We start from the raw sequence: 14,972 nt of genomic DNA, 5'->3' as shown, positions 1-14,972 counted from the left end.
CGTGGCTGCAGATGTGAGCCTCCCTTTGCTCTTGGGGGACTGGGAGCAGGCAGGAGCCTGCTGCTGGGCACAGCTGCAGCTGCCCAAACTGTGGCTGCAGACTCAGGCATCCCTGAACTCTTGGGGGCCCTGGAATGTCCCCCTGCCCTCACAGGCTTGCAAGTGCCTGCTCCTGCTGCCTGGCTTCTCCCCACTCCTGGTGCATGTTCTGATTGTGGAGCAAGGTTGGGGCCGAGCCAGGGCACTGTCACAGGCCAGCAGGGTGGGCGCACGTTCAGGGCAGTGCTGACATGCCAGCCCCCTGCTGCCTTGGCCCCCTCCTGTCTTTGGGCACTGAAGAGCACAGGAGGGAAGCTGAGGGGGTGCTGAGGGCAGCTCAGCACTGGCCTGCAGGCACCCCTTGGCAGGAAGAGCCTGGGTGCCATGAATGACAGGGGAGGCAGACAGCTCCTGGGCAGAAGGGGGCAGGGCCTCAGTGAAGTCCCACCTTCATGCCAAGAAGGCCTGAAGCCTGGGCGCCGGGCTGCCAGTCCTGCTGCCTGGAGGGGGAGCTTATATCCCTTTTTCCTGGGCCTGCCCATGGCTACCCATGGACCAATCAGCATGCACTTTCCCTCTCTGAAGATCAAAAAACCATGGACTCAGCCAGAGCAGAGGAGATGTCTGAATGACCAGTTGCAGAGAGGCGCTACCTTCTCTGCTGAGAGCTGAATACTCATCCTCATGACCTGCCTGCAGAGAGGAGCCACCCACTCCATTGCCTCCTTTTTGCTGAGAGCTGAACACTCGACCAGATGACCTGCCTACAAAGAGAAGCCACCCACTGTGGGTCTCCTCTGAGCTGTTGTAACACTCAATAAAGCTGCTCTTCATCTTGCTCACCCTCCACTTGTCTGCATACCTCATTCTTCCTGGACACAGGACAAGAACTCAGGCAAAGGCCCCACTGTCCACGGAGGTATCCAGCCAGAAAAGCAACACTCCAAAGATCCCATAACCCTACTATATTGCTAGGGTTCTAGCTGGCTTTTGTTCCACAATTGGTAAGCACAGTTGAAGGCCATTCACTGTAACTCAGGGGCTTGCTGGCATTCTCCACTCCCCTATTAACTGAGTCTATAATCCTCTGTGCAGTTTGTTGCATAAAATCACTCCAAGTATTTGTAAATACAACTCTACCTTCAAGTGGGTACCAGTGGCCTAGAACTGAGTAGGAGGATGGGAGTTAGCAGTGGAAGCTCCTCCTGAACTAACAATCAGGCTCTAACATAATTTGTCTGGGAGTTCTGCACTTCAGGAACTTAGAATTCCCAACAATTTTGTGCTAACAGTTTCGCATCCTAAAGAGATCCTTTACCCACACTGCACACTTTCCTTTTGGATTTTACCTTGCCTCAAGCTAAAGCACTGCCTCTCTTTACAATGATTCACTATATCTGATTACGCATCCATACAAAAAGTTTTCTGCCTCAGACAGTTCATTGTGATTTTGTATCGCTATTGATCGTACTAGTCTAGCCCCAATTCACTACATGGCTCCAGTCACTATGACCACATGGCTTTAAATGTGTGTTTTTATTGTCACTATAGGTGTTTTATTTTCAAAAGCAAAAATTAGAAAAGTTGGAGCATTTTAACTCAAGCCATTATAAGTAAAAGATTGCCAGTATCAAGAAAAAGTTTTCCTCTCCTAGTAAACTTCAATTAGTCAATGAGAATTGTATAACAACTTGTATTTTCCTTGACTGTCTAAATGCAAAACATAGTTTTAGAAGTCTACATAAGGATAAAGATTTTTAAAGAAAATATCATCTTTTAAGTTTCATTACACATGTCCTTTATTAGAAGCTACTTTAAATCCTTTTTCAAACATGAATTGATTTTAATTAAAATAAAATTTTACTGGAACACAGTCATGCGCATTCATTTCTGTGTCATCGAGTGCTGCTCTTACCCTACAACAGCAGAGTTGAGTATGCAGTTATGATGGCGACCATCAGACCCACAAACCCTAATGTAGTTACCATCTGGCCCTTCAGAGAAAGTCTGCTGTTCCCAGCTGTATAGCATTCCCCTCCCACCTTCTATCCTATCAGCCCAACCTAACTCACTTGTCATTTTGTGTTCTCGATGGTTTATTTCAAAAGTGAATGATATAACCTTTACCTAGCTCAGGTTAGCCTTTTTAAAAGAACAAAACAAAATTTAGTTGCTTCCTTACTGGTGCAGTGTTTTTTTGTCAGTGATCCTCAGGGGGAAAAAAAAGGTGTCCCAATCCTAGTTTTGCTAGGGCAAGGTGAACCCTTTCAAGTTTGTATAATTAGTTTTTTTTAAAAAACTCAGAAAATTAATTATTAAACTCTGATTATTGTTTCTATTTTATTTGTTCTGGTTTCTTCTTCAAGAACTCTGATTGCTGTGGGATAGGTCATCTACAGCTAACTTCTGTCATTTTAATCTCTTTGCCCATTCCTTCCCATCCCATGTTGGATCACTTAATAAATGTGTTGCCAACATTATCAATTTTATTCTCTGCTGTGATATTTCTGCCCTTTTCACTGCATCCAAATGAATGTGTAAATTTTGTTGCTGGATTTTAAATCTTTTTATATTTTTCCCATCTTAGCCCACTTTCTTTTCTTTTCAGCCTGCATCTATTTTCTGACCTTGTCTGTTATTATTTCCTACTTCAGTTTCTGAAAAGACCCTTTCTTTTTGACTCCTATTAAAAACACTCAGCAAATGTTTCTGAAATTTTCCTTGTTTCTTACAGTAAGATATTCTCTAACATAAGCTTTGTTTTCAGAGTAGCATACATTTTCCTCTATAAATTCATTACTTGAACTCCATGTTGATGTTTTTGTTCATTTACTGTTTTCTTTTTTCCTATTTGACAGTCTTTGAATCAGGAAGAATCCTCCTGGAATCCTGATGCTTGTCAATACACAGGATGGGCAGATTGCCTTTCAATAGCACCATCTCTATGGCTGTTGCATGAACACACTTCTTAGATCTAAAGCTCAAAGGTGGGTTGATGTGCCACTGGAGAAGCAGACCAAAGTATAGTTTTCTGTTCCGATGGAGATGGACACTTGGGTTTCCAGTTTGGGACTATTGTGAACACCACTATTATAAATATTTTTGTCATGCCTGTTGGTGCACATACTCATGCATTTCTGTTGAATATATATCTAGGAGATAAAATCCTGAGTCATGGAATATGCACATTTTCAGCCTTAGTAGATAATGCCAATGTCCTGTGAATAGTGAACCAAAACTACTTGGAAAAATATTCCACAATATTTCCTTTTGTTTGATTCAACAAACCAGCACATCCTCATAGTTAACAAAATATTGAAATGAGACATAAGAAAATGTTCTCTTTAAGTAGGGCATCTAGAAGACACTGAAGAGAATGAAGCTTTTTCATTTGATTATTATTATTGAAAATCATTTTAAATTATTGGATGTTTAAGGAAAATAAATCTCCTTTCTCATAAATCACACACTGGCAAGTTTATGAGCAGTGCACACCTTGGGAGAAGTGCAGACTATTGGAATTATTTATGATGATTCGTACAGCTTCTTTTACAAAAAAATCACAATCTGTAAAAAAGAGCAAAACAAATGTTTATGATTATGTCATCTTTTAGAAACATTATCAGATCAATACATGCAAAAAATTCCTGTGATACAGTGTGTCTGAGCCCTAGCTCTGAACTCAGACAGCCCCACACATATCCCAGCTCTGCTATTTATAAGCCTTATGGATCCAGATGTTTCTTACTTCACAGTGTGTCAGTTTCCAAATTCTAGCACTTAAAAAAATCTGTACATTAACTGGGTTGTATACATACATCATAAAAAAATAAAAATACAAAAGAATGTCAACATGAGAAAGGTAAATCTCTTTTCCCCTGGTGTGAACTCCGTCCCCAGTTTCCATGCCTGGCAACAGCTACCTACCAACTTCTTATTGACCTTTCCAGAAATATTCTCTGTATATTGCAGGCATAATGTATATATATATATGTATTTGTTTGTATATATACATATGTATTTCTAACTTTTAAAAAACCATGTATGCCTTTGTTTCATTACTTGCCCAAATATTACTGGACCATAAACAGAATAGTCAGACATGTACAATAATAACTAAGCTTATCATCTTTGGTTCTTGCCATCTTTCAATTACATAAAGCCCATAGCTGCTTACCCGTTTTTCAATGTTATCATCTCAAAGATATGTTTGTGAAAGTAGGTGGGTAGAATAAATTTTATATAACAGTATGTTAGCCTAATTTACAACTTTATATATTTTCATATGATATGATGCTTCAGTTCATCCTCTTGACCTGGGTCTTGCAAATACCAGGAGCAGCCCTGCTTATGAATGTCCTGAAGAGCAGTTATCCATGGAACAATTGTTTGGGAAAAGTTGATATGTAGACTCTGGAGGTCATAAATACCGTTTCTGATTCTCTTTCCATTTTACTTTGACTTACTGCCAACATCCTTTACTATTTCATTTATTTACTTTAAACTGACAAAGAAAGATTATATATATTTGTCAGGTACAGCATGATGGTTTGAAATACGTGCACATTGTAGAATGGCTCAGTCAAGCTAATTGACATATGCACTACTTCATATACTTTTCATTTTTTGTGGAAAGGGTGCTTAAAATCTCCCTTTGCTATTTTCAAAATATAACACATTGTTATTAAATATAGTCACCACGGTTTTACAATGCATCCCTTGAACTTACTCTTCCTAACAGAAATTTTGTATCCTTTGACCAACATCTCCCTACCACACTAGCTTCTGGCAACCAACATTCTACTCTTTACTTCTATGAATTCAACTTTTTTCTACTCTACATGCAAGTGATAGCATATGCGTATGTGTGTGGATGCATTACACCTGGTTCATGGCATTATGCTCGTATTTCTGTGCCTGGCTTATTTCACCTAGCATAATGCCCTCCAGGTTCAGACATGTTGCTGCAAATGACAGGATTTCCTTCTTTTTTTTTTTTTTTTAAGGCTGAATAGTATTCAATTGTGTGTATACCATCACCTGTTGGTGGACACTTAGGTTGATTTCAAATCTTGGCTATTGTGATTAATGCTGCAGTGAACATGGGAGTGCAGATATCTCTTTCACACACTGATTTCATTACCTTTGGATATACACCCAGTTGTGGAATTGCTGGATCATATGGTAGTTCTATTTTTTATTTTTTGAGGACCTCCATAATGTTTTCCACAATGGCTGTACTAATTTCCATTCCCACCAACAATGTGCAAGGGTTCTCTTTTCTTCACATCCTCCTCAACACTTACTTTTTGTCTTTTTGATAATAGCCATTCTAACAGTATGAGGTGATATCACATTGCGGCTTTTGTTTGCATTTCTCGAATGATTAGTAATGTTGGGCATTTTTTTCATGTATCTGTTGGCCATTTGTATGTGTCTTCTTTTGAGAAATGTCTATTCAGGTCCTTTGCCCATTTTTTAATTGGGTTATTTATTTTCTTGCTAATGAGTTGTTTGAGTTCCTCACATATTTTGAATATTAACCTCTTACCAGATGTATGGTTTGCACATATTTTCTCCCACTTAGCAGGTTGTCTCTTCACTCTGTTTATTGTTTTTCGCTGTGCTGAAACTTTTTAGTTAGATGTAATCTCTTTTGTCTATTTTCACTTTTGTTGCCTGTGCTTTTGAGTCATATCCAAAAGATCACCATCCAGACCAATGTTAGGAGCTTTTCCCTTATGTTTTCTTCTCGCAGTTTTACAGTATCAGGACTTATGCTTAAGTATTTAATCCATTTTGAGTTGGGTTTTGAATATGGTGTGGAGAAAAGGTTCTAATTTCATTCTTCTGTATGTAGATATCCAGTTTTCTCAGCATCATTTATTGAAAAGACTGTCCTTTTCCCATTGTGTGTTCTTGGCACCTCTGTCAAAAATCAATTGACCACAAATCTGTGGGTGCATTTCTGGGCTCTCTATTACATTCCATTGGTCTGTGTGTGTAGTACCATGCTGTTTTGATTAGCATAGCTTTGCAGTAGATTTTTAAGTCAGGTAGTGTGATGGCTTTGTTCTTTTTGCTTCAAGATTGTTTTAGCTATTTGGGGTCTTTCATGGTTCCATATGAATTTTAGGATTGCCTTTTCTATTTCTGTGAAAAATGTCATTGGAATTTTGATAGAGATTGCATTGAATCTGTAGATTGCTTTAAGTAGCATGGATGTTTAAACAATATTAATTCTTCCAATCCATGAACACAGGATAACTTTTCATTTAATTGTGTCTTCTTTAATTTCTTTCATCAATGTTTGATAGTTTTCAATGTACAGGTCTCCTTGATTCAATTTACTCCTAAGTATTTTATTTTTTTCCTTGTAGCTATTATAAATGGGATTGTTTTCTTGATTTCTTTTTTGTATAGTTTGTTGTTAATGTATAGAAATGCTACTGATTTTTGTATGTTGATTTTGTACCTGTAAATTAATTACTTTATCATTTCTATTAGTTTTTTTGTTGGAGTCTTTAGGGTTTTCTATATATAAGATCATGTCACCTGCAAAGAAAAACAATTTAACTTCTTCCTTTCCAATTCGGGTGCCTTTTATTTCTTTCTCTTGCCCAACTGTGCTGGCTGAGACTTCTAGTACTATGTTGAATAGAAGTAGCAAGAGTGGAGCATCCTTGTCTGTTTCTGATCATAGAAGAAAAGGCTTCAACTTTTTACTGTTGAGAATGATGTTAGTTGTGGGTTTGTCATATATGGACTTTACTATGTTGAGGTACATTTGTTCTATAACGAATCTGTTAACAGTTTTTTTTTGTCATGAAAGAATATTGAATTTGTCAGATTTTTTTTCTGAATCTATTGATAAGATCATGTGATTTTTGTCCTTTATTCTGTTAATATGGTATATCACATTTATAGATTTGTGTATGTTGAGCCATTCTTGCATCTGTAGGATGAATCCCACTTGATCATAGTGAAAGATCCTTTTAATTTGTTGAATTTAGTTTGTTACTTTTTTTGAGAATTTTTGCATCCACGTTAATCAGGGATATTGGCCTGTAATTTTTCTTTCTTGTAGTATCCTTGTCTAGTTTTGAAACAACAGTAATGCTAACCTTGTAAAATGAGTTTGGAAGTATTCCCTCCTCTTCAATTTTTTTGGAAGACTGAAATTTAAACATTTGGTAGGATTCAGCAGTGAAGCCATTGGGTCCTGCCTGGGATTTTCTTTGATGAGAGTCTTTTCATTACTGATTCAATCTTCTTACTTATTATTGGTCTATTCTGATTTTCTATTTTCTTCATGGTTCAATCTTGATAGGTTGCATGTGTCTAGACATCCATTTCTTCTAGATTGTCCAAATTGTTGGTATATAATTGTTTATAGTAGTCTTATCTTTTGCATTTCTGTGGTATCAGTTGTAATGTCTCCTCTTTCACTTCTGATTTTCCTTAAGTCTTCCCTCTTTGTCCTTAAGTAGTCTAGTTAAAGGTTTGTCAATTTTATCTTTTCAAAATACCAACTTTTAGTTTTGTTGATCTTTTCTATTATTTTTCTAGTTTCTATTTCACTTATTTCTGGTCTAATCTTTATTATTTCTTTCCTTCTACTAATTTTGGGTTTCATTTGTTCTTCTTTTTTTAGTTCTTTGAGGTGTAATATTACGTTGTTTACTTGAGATCTTTCTTCTTTTTCGATGCAAGCACATATTGCTATAAATTTCCCTCTTAGAACTGCTTTTGTTGCATCCCATAACTATGTCTTGTGTTTCCATTTTCATTTGCCTCAAGGTATTTTTTTTAAATTTCCCTTTTCATTTCTTCTTTGACTTCTTGTTGTTCAGGACCATGTTGTTTAATTTCCATGTAATTCTGAATTTTCTGAAATCCCTCCTGTTACTGATTTCTATTTTATATACCACAGTGGTTGGAAAAAATACTGGCTATAATTTCAATCTTCTTAAGTTCGTTAGGCTTATTATCAGTCATCAGTCTTGGAGAATGTTCTGTGTGTATTTGAGAAGAATGTGTATTCTGCTGCTGCTGGATGGAATATTCTATATATGTCTGTTAGGTCCATTTGGTCTAAGGTGTAGTGTAAGTCTGATGTTTCTCTATTGATTTTTTGTCTAGATGTTCTGTTCATTGCTGAAAGTGGGATACTGGAGGTCCCCACTATTACTGTATTACAGTCTAGCTCTCCCTCCATATCTATTAATATTTGTTTTATATATTTAGGGGCTCCAATGTTGAGTGCACATATATTTATAATTGTTAAAGCCTCTTGATGAATCGACCCCTTTATCACCACACAATGACCTTTTTGGTCTCATTTTATAGTTTTTTACTTAAAACCTATTTTATCTGATGTAAGTTTAGCTACACTTGTTCTATTTTGGTTTCCATTTGCACTGAGTATCTTTTTTCATCCTTTCACTTTCAGTCTATGTGAGTTCTTAAACTGTGAAGTGAGACTCTTGCAGGCTGGACATAGTTAGGTCTCATTTGTTTGTTTTTATCCACTCAGCCACTCTATGTCTTTGAATTGGAGAATTTAATCTAATTACATTCAAGGTAATTATTGATAAAGACTTACTACTATCATCTGGTTCATTGTTTCATGGTTGTTTTGTAGGTCCTTGTTCCTTTCTTCCTCTCTTGCTGTATTCCTTTGTAATTAGGTGACTTTCTCTAGTGCCATGCCTTGATTTCTTACTCTTCACCTTTTGTGTATTTAATATAGATTTTTTGCTTTGTACTTACCATGAGGAATATATAAAACACCTTATAGCTACAATAGGCTATTTTAAACTGGCAACAACTTAAATTTGATTGCATGCAAGAACTCTACACTTTTTATCCACCCTCCTCAACACGTGTGTTTTCAATTTCACAATTTACATCTTTTTATGCTGTGTATCCCTTAACAAATTATTGTAGATATTATTTTTAATAGTTTTGTCTTTTAACCTTCATACTAAAAAGTGATTTACACACGATCATTACAGTATTAGAATATTCTGAATTTGACCATGTACTTACTTTTACCAATGAGTTTTATACTTTCATATGTTTTTGTATTACTTTCAACTGTAGAATATGACACATATAGGAAAGTACCTAAAAGCAATGTGCAGCCTAATAAATTAATGTACAGTACTCATCTGTGTAAATATCACACAGGTCAGGAAATAGTATTCCATAAGCTCCCATTTACCCCTTCCCAATCACAATCCTCTCTTTACCTCCTAAAGGTAATCACTATTCTGATTTTTATTTTATTTTTACAGTAGTCACTTCCTTGCATTCTGTTACACCTTAACTTTCTAAGTATGCATTCCTAAACACTATAGTTTAATGCTGTTGGTTTTGAACTTTATATAAATAAATTCATACTGTGGATTATTTTTGGATTTGGCTTATTATGGTACTTATCATATTTGTGAGATTCTTCCATGTGTTATATTTAGTTCTACTTTATTGTAATTGCTGTAGAGTAAGGAATGATAAACTTTTTCTGAAAAGGGCTTAATAGTAAATATTTTAGGTTTTGTGAGCCAAATGACAAAATCAAGGATACTCATTTAACAAAAGAGAAAACAAATTTTCACAACATTTTTGATAAAATTCAAAATACACTACTAATAATTGACTATAGTTTTCTGTAATATAGTTATCTTAATGAAATGAATGGAATTCTTATTTGGGGGAATAACATTTTGCTCAATTTCAGTTCAAGTCATTGAAATTGATTGCAAATGTTCATTTATTAATAGTGATGTGTAATTAGATTTTCCTCTTTCTCATTTCATCTTTGAAAATGAGATTTTTCCCTATCTCATCTCATCCCTATCTCATCTTTGAAAATGTCTTTTCATTCAGAACAGTATGGCCAATACTGGTATCCATCCACAATTATATACTTTTATATAAATATCCATATTTATTGCTTGGAAGGCATTTATAGAATTCTATTAGATTCTTCTCTCGATATTTTCTTTTTAGCAGGTCATTACAATACAGATCAACTACTTCCACTTGAAGGTAAGATGAACATGCTTCCATTGCAGATAAATAATTTTGAAATTTCCTTTGCACTTGTTTCAAGGTCCAAAAATGCTACTAGAAAAGTAGTTTAGGCTCAGAAAATATATCCAATGCAAATATATGTAGGAATGGAGATCTTCCTTCTTGTTTTAACTTTTCATAGCATAGGAAATATATTATTTGGGATTCAAATAATGTTAGTTGCCAATGAAGGGACTTTACTATAGCATAAGCTCTGCATGTAAGTTTTGCCTGCCTTGCAACATTAGGATAGATTCATTAAAAAATATTACCAAGTCTGCAGCAATAGCCAATTTCCAAAGCCATTCAGTGTTCTGTAACAGTAGCTGAGGATGGTGTTCTTACTTAGAAAAATCTCAATCTTGGCCCTGAGCTGGAAAAAAGTCACACTGAAACTTTACCATTCTGAATCACTGAATGTCAGTATGATGGTGCAAGTCAGAATATTCAGCATCTCTTTCTGACCAAAAACCAACCAACCAACCAAACAAACAAACTACACACATATATAAAAACCCATAAAAAACAAAAAATTATAGAAGTGTCAATGGTTAAGTCCATGGAACTGAGTGAATTTTATTACTGACATAACTCATTAAATACCAAGAGATATTCAAACATTTCTCAAGCAGAAAAACAGTATCTACCAAAAACCTAAAGCTAACATTATATGGGAAAATTTGGCCTTACTCTGGGGGCTCCTCTGCACCCCAATCCATCAGGCCAGCCCACACAGCTCCTCTGGTTTCTCTTTCCCCTGATAATGTCCCTCTGCCCTTGGCAAGAATATGCATTCTGTAGTTGTTGGGCGTAATATTCTACAAATGTCCATTAGGCCAAGTTTTAAAAAATTATGTATCTAAAATATTCCATTTTAATTTTATTTTTATTATTATTGAGACAAGGTCTTGCTCTGTCACTCAGGCTGGTGTGCAGTGGCATGATCTCAGCTCACTGCAACCTCTGCCTCCTGGGCTCAAGCAATCCTCCTGCCTCAGCTTCCCAAATAGCTGGGACTACAGGCACACACCACCATGCCTGGCTAATTTTTTTTTAATTTTTGGTACAGACACGGCTTCACCATGTTGTCCAGGCTGGTTGCGAACTCCTGAGCTGAACTGGTCCACCTGCCTCGGCCTCCCAAATTGCTGGGATTACAGACGTGAGCCACTGCACCCAGCCAAATATTTCATTTTTAAATGTTTTTTCTCTCCACTTGCTTGTTAGTTCCTGATAAAGATTAAAATTTCCCAGAATTATTGTGGATTTGTCTATTTCTCCAGGCAGTTCTGTTAAATTTTGCTACATTTAGGGGGAGGCCGTGCTATTAAGTATATTTAAATTGTGACATTATATCTTCCCAATAAATTAGACCTTTATCTTTATGGCATGTCCCTCTTTTTCTCTAATACTTTCTGCCTTAAAGTTTTCTTTGATATGAATATTGCTATATCTGCTTTTCTATGGGTGGTGTTTTTGTGGTATCTTTTTCAATCTTTTACAACCATTTGTATATTTAGATTTTATATAGGCTTCCTGCAAGCAGCATATAATTTAGTATGATTTTTATTCAGTCTGGTAAATTCTGACTTTACTTGGAATATTTTGTCTATTTACATTTAATGTAGTCAGCGATAAAATTTGGTTTGCATCTACCATTTTATTCAGTGCTTTCTATTGGTTCTGTTTCCTTTTTTCTCCTTTCTATCCACTTTTTGTATTGAGTGTTTTGAAAATTTAGTCCCATTTTCTTCTGTTAGCTTAGATGTCATATATCTCTTTATTATCCTTTCAGAGTTACCCTAGAGGTTACAAAATGTATCCTTGAGTTGTCATGGATCATTGAGTTATCAATGTCAACTTATACTTTTATCCTCCTCCTAAACAATGCAAGTGCCTTAGAAAAATTTAATCCATTTAGCCCTCTTCTGACTTATATATTACTCTTTTGTTTTATAACTGCATTGCTCCTATTATTGCTGTTTCTTATAATTTTTTATGCAGTCAATAAGCCAATCCACATACCTGTCCTTAAATTTATTTCCAACCTTCCAACTGGGATAATTTTTCTTCTGCTTAAAAAGTACCCTTTAATAATTTCTTGTGTTGCAGATCTCCTAGTGACAAATTTTATTAGTTTCATTTGTCTGAAAATGTCTTTCGTTGCCATTCTTGAAGAATATGTTAGCATGAAGAATATGTTTGCCTAGAATCCTACTTTATTTTACTATTTCAATATATTGAACATATCATTCCATCTTTTTGGCTTTCATTGTTTCTGATGAGAAGTCAACTGTCAGCTTAATTATTGCTCTTATGAAGGTAATTTATCATTTTTCTCTGAATGCTTTTAAAGGTTTTTCTTTTTCTTTTTGGCTTTCAGCAGTATTAGTATTCTAAGGTGTATCTAGGTATTGTTTTCTTTTTATTTATTCTGCTTAGGGTTAAGAAGTCTTCTTGAAAACAAGTCTTTTATCGTTTTTGGAAAATTCGTATTCCATATGATCTCCCAACATATTATTCCTTCCTTTAGTAGTCAAATTTCTTCAATCAGTGGTCCATGCCTACTCACTCTTTCTCCTTTCCTAAATCATTAAGCTATTCTAAATCTATCCTTCTCTCTCTTCTGTAATTTCTATCCTTTTGTCTTTCTGTGCTTCTTTCTAAATATCTCTCAGGAGAGATTCACTGAGTTTCTCACTTTTGCTACTGTATTTTTAAATTCTGGAATTTCTATTTTCTTCAAATCTGCTATATCATTTTTATTATGTCCAGTTCTCTTGAAATTTTCAATATTGGCATTTACCCTTTGAACAGAGTAAGTGTCTTAGCTCAGGCTGTCATAACAAAATACCATAGATTGGACAGCTTACAGCAGAAATTTCTTTTCTCACAGTTCTAGAGGCTACAAGTCCAAGATCAAGGTGACAGCATGGTTAGTTTTGGTTGAGAGTTCTCTTCCTGTCATCTAGATGGCCACCTTCTTACTGTGTCTTCACATTGAAGATGGAGGAAGAGAGGGAGAAAGGAAGAGAGAGAGAGAGGGAGAATGGCAGAGGGGGAGAGGAAGAAGGAGAGGAGAAGCACTGTGATGTCTCTTCTCATAAAAGCAATAACCCCATCATGAGGGTTCTGCCCTCATTACCTTCTCTAAACCTAATTCTCTCCCTAAGGTCCTGTCTCCAAATACCACATTGGGGGTTATAGCTTCAACATACGCATTTTCAAGGACACATTTCAATCCACAGCATTCTACCCCAGGTAGAATTCATGTTCTTCTTGCATGCAAAGTACATTCATTCTATACCAACAATACCAAAAATCTTAACTCATTCCCATGTCAACTCTAAAGTCTAAAGTTCAAAGTCTCATAAATATTATCCAAATGAAGTACGGGTGAGACTCAAGATATGATTTGTCCTGAGGCAAAATTATTCTCCAGCTATGAGCCTGTGAAACCAGCCACACTATGTGCTTCCAAAATGCTACGGTGGGAGAGGCATAGGAGACATATTTCCTTCCAAAAGGGAAAAATCAGAAGAAAAAAATGGGTGATGGATCCTAAGCAAGTCCACGACCTGGCAAGGCAAATTCCACTGGATCTTAATTCTTGAGTATAGTCTTCTTTGGCTTAGTGTCTTGCTTTCTAAGCCCACTGGGGTGGCAGCATCATTCCCATGGCTCTGCCCCTTTGACTCTACAATGCCCCATCCCCATGGCTCTAGGTAAGTGTCCTGTCCCTGTAGCTCTGCTGACCCAGGGTCCCAACCCATAGCTCTGCTGAGCTGGGGTCCACTGGGTGGTCCTTCTTCCAAAGCTCATGGTGAAAGCCACCTGGCTGTTGAAACTGGGACAATGGCCCTGATGATCTCTGGATCTCCTGTGGAATCATTTTTCCTTCTTCTTGAAGAATAGTGCATGTTTGCAGCTGAATAGTTCTATCATCCCATCCTGTCTAATTCAAGAAGTCCAATCAATAGGCTTCCTTAACTTCATCCTGCAATGTTTCTGCTCATATGATCCCATACACTTATCAAATGTCTGTTAACCCACCCTTAGCATTCACATTGGAAAGAGCTTTCTCGTTTTTTCCAATATAAATAGGCTAAGAATTTTCCAAATCTTCACATTCTGATTTCTTTTTGCTTAACATTTCCTTCTTCAGTTCATCTCTTGCCATTCACATTTTATGATAAGCAGTCAGGAGGAACCAAGTTGCTCCTTTAACACTTTGCTTAGAAATATCCTCAGCTAAATATCCAATTTCATTGCTTGCAAGTTCTTCCTTCCATAAAACACTAGAACACAGTTCAGTCAAGGTCTTTGCCATTTTATAATAAGGGTCACCTTTCCTCTAGTTTCTAATAACATATTCCATATTTCCACCTGACAACTCACCAGAATCACCCTCAATGTCCATATATATAGTATGTACCTCAAAACTCTTCCAGCTTCTACCCATAACCAGTGGCAAGGCCACTCCCACATGTTTAGGTATTTGTTACAGTAGTACCCAACTCCTGGTACCAAAATCTGGCTTAGTCAGCTGGGGCTGCCATAACCAAACACCATAGACTAGATGGCTTAAACAACAGAAATGTATTTTCCCATAGTTCTGGAGGATAGAAGTCCACAGTAGTCAACATAGTTATTTTAAAGACTGTGTCTAATCACAAAGGCATAAGAATGATACAATGGACTGTGCGGACTTGGGGGGAAGAGTGGGAAGGGGATGAGGGATAAAAGACTATAAATATGGTGCAGTGTATACTGCTCTGGTGATGGGTGTACCAAAATCTCACAAATCACCACTAAAGAACTTACTCATGCAACCAAATACCACCTGTACCCCAATA

At 36.6% G+C, this 14,972-nt stretch overlaps 1 protein-coding gene across 6 annotated transcripts in view; it reads right to left on the bottom strand.

Moving 5' to 3' along the window:
• Positions 1 to 710: 710 nt before the first annotated feature.
• The window catches only part of CFAP91 (cilia and flagella associated protein 91), a 65,161-nt gene continuing 50,899 nt past the window's right edge, over positions 711 to 14,972 (bottom strand). For all 6 annotated transcript variants that reach the window (XR_001337960.4, XM_034957160.2, XM_034957159.4 and 3 more), the window contains one exon: positions 711 to 3,606. The gene's annotated coding sequence lies outside the window, so the exon portion shown is untranslated. The remainder of the gene's footprint in view (positions 3,607 to 14,972) is intronic.

This window comes from Pan paniscus, chromosome 2, assembly GCF_029289425.2.
Source record: "Pan paniscus chromosome 2, NHGRI_mPanPan1-v2.0_pri, whole genome shotgun sequence".
Taxonomy (NCBI): Eukaryota; Metazoa; Chordata; class Mammalia; order Primates; family Hominidae; genus Pan; species Pan paniscus.
Note: the sequence above shows the minus strand (reverse complement) of the source record. Positions and strands in the feature narration are given on the sequence as shown.